Raw genomic sequence first — 2555 nt, forward strand, 5'->3', positions numbered from 1 at the left:
ATTGCTACTCCAGCTTTCTTTTGATTTCCATTTGAATAGAATATCTTTTTCCATTCCCTCACTTTCAGTCTGTATGTGTCCCTAGGTCTGAAGTGGGTCTCTTGTAGACAGCATATATATGGGTCTTGTTTTTGTATCCATTCAGCCAGTCTGTGGCTTTTGGTGGGAGTATTTAATCCATTTATATTTAAGGTAATTATCAATATGTATTTTCCTATTCCCATTTTCTTAATTTGTTTGGGTTTTTTATTGTAAGTCTTTTCTTTCTCTTGTGTTTCTTGCCTAGAAAAGTTCCTTTAGCATTTGTTGTAAAGCTGGTTTGGTGGTGCTGAACTCTCTCAGGACTTCCTTGTCTGTAAAGGTTTTAATTTCTCCATCAAATCTTAATGAGGTCCTTGCTGGGTAGAGTAATCTTGGTTATAGGTTTTTCTCCTTCATCACTTTAAATATGTCCTGCTACTCACTTCTGGCTTGCAGAGTTTCTGCTGAAAGATCAGCTGTTAACCTTATGGGGATTCCCTTGTGTGTTATTTGTTGTTTATCCCTTGCCTCTTTTAATATGTTTTCTTTGTATTTAATTTTTGATAGTTTGATTAATATGTGTCTTGATGTGTTTCTCCTTGGATTTATCCTGTATGGACTCTTGCGCTTCCTGGACTTGATTAACTATTTCCTTTCCCATATTAGGGAAGTTTTCAACTATCATCTCTTCAAATATTTTCTCCCTTTCAACTATCATCTCTTCAAATATTTCTCCCTTTCTTTTTCTCTTCTTCTCCTTGGACCCCTATAATTCGAATGTTGGTGCCTGTAATGTTGTCTCCGAGGTCTCTGGGACTGTCCTCAGTTCTTTTCATTCTTTTTTCTTTATTTTGCTCTGCAGTAGTTATTTCCACTATTTTATCTTCCAGGTCACTTATCCATTCTTCTGCTTCAGTTATTCTGCTATTGATCCCTTCTAGAGTATTTTTAATAGGTCCATGTCTGGTGGTGTGTTTTGGGGTGTCTGTGGCCTTATGATTTTAGGCAGCCTCTCTGCTAATGGGTGGGGTTGTGGTCCTGTCTTGCTAGTTGTTTGGCACAGGGTGTCCAGCACTGTAGCTTGCTGGTCGTTGAGTGAAGCTGGGTGTTGGTGTTGAGATGGAGCTCTCTGGGAGATTTTCCCCGTTTGATATTACGTGGAGCTGGGAGGTCTCTTGTGGACCAGTGTCCTGAAGTTGTCTCTCACACCTCAGAGGCATAGCACTGACTCCTGGCTGCCGCTTCAAGAGCCTTTCATCCCCAGGGCTCAGAAAAAAGGGAGAAAAAGTAGAACAAAAGAGGATAAAATAAAATAAAGTAAGATAAAATAAAATAAAGTTATTAAAATAAAAAATAATTATTAAGAAAAAAAGTGTTTTTTTTAAGTAAAGAAAACAAACAAACAAAAAAAACGGACAGACAGAGCCCTAGGACAAATGCTGAAAGCAAAGCTATACAGACAAAATCTCACACAGAAGCATACACATACACTCACAAAAAGAGGAAAAGGGGAAAAAATAATATATCATGCTCTCAAAGTCCACCTCCTCAATTTGGGATGATTCGTTATCTCTTCGGGTATTCCACCGATGCAGGGTACATCAAGTTGATTGTGGAGCTTTAATCCGCTGCTTCCGAGGCTGCTGGGAGAGATTTCCCTTTCTCTTCTTTTTTCGCTCAGCTCCCAGGGTTCAGCTTTGGATGTGGCCCTGCCTCTGCGTGTAGTTTGCTGGAGGGCATCTGTTCTTCGCTCAGACAGGATGATGTTAAAGGAGCAGCTGATTCGGGGGCTCTGGCTCACTCAGGCTGGGGGGAGGGAGGGGTATGGATGCGGGGCGAGCCTGCGGCAGCAGAGGCCAACATGGTGTTGCACCAGCCTGAGGTGTGGGGGGAGGGAGGGGTATGGATGCGGGGCGAGCCTGCGGCAGCAGAGGCCAACATGATGTTGCACCAGCCTGAGGTGCACTGTGCGTTCTCCTGGGGAAGTTGTCCCTGGATCACGGGGCCCTGGCAGTGGCGGGCTGCACTGGCTCCCGTGAGGGGAGGTGTGGACAGTGACCTGTGCTCGCACACAGGCTCCTTGGTGGCGGCAGCAGAGGCCTTAGCATCTCTTGCCCATCTCTGGGGTCCGTACTGATAGCCGCGGCTCACGCCCGTCTCTGGAGTTCCTTTAAGCAGTGCTCTTAATCCCCTCTCCTTGCGCACCAGGAAACAAAGAGGGAAGAAAAAGTCTCTTGCCTCTTTGGCAGGTCCAGACTTTTTCCTGGACTCCCTCCTGGCTAGGTGTGGTGCACTAACCACTCCAGGCTGTGTTCATGCCGCCAGTCCTCTCCCTGCGATCCAACCTCCGAAGCCCGAGCCTCAGCTCCCAGACCCCATCCGTCCCGGCAGGTGAGCAGACAAGCCTCTCGGGCTGGTGAGTGCTGGTCGGCACCGATCCTCTGCGGGAATCTCTCCGCTTTGCCTTCTGCACCCTGTTACTGCTCTCTCCTCCGTGACTCCGAAGCTTCCCCCTCTGCCACCCGCAGTCTCCG

General features: G+C 46.4%; 1 protein-coding gene across 4 annotated transcripts in view; it reads left to right on the forward strand.

The window, feature by feature from the left end:
• TRPC6 (transient receptor potential cation channel subfamily C member 6) overlaps window positions 1–2555 on the forward strand; it is a 134713-nt gene that overhangs the window by 106657 nt on the left and 25501 nt on the right. The gene's annotated exons all lie outside the window — the stretch shown is intronic.

Source organism: Physeter macrocephalus, chromosome 16, assembly GCF_002837175.3.
Source record: "Physeter macrocephalus isolate SW-GA chromosome 16, ASM283717v5, whole genome shotgun sequence".
NCBI lineage: Eukaryota > Metazoa > Chordata > Mammalia > Artiodactyla > Physeteridae > Physeter > Physeter macrocephalus.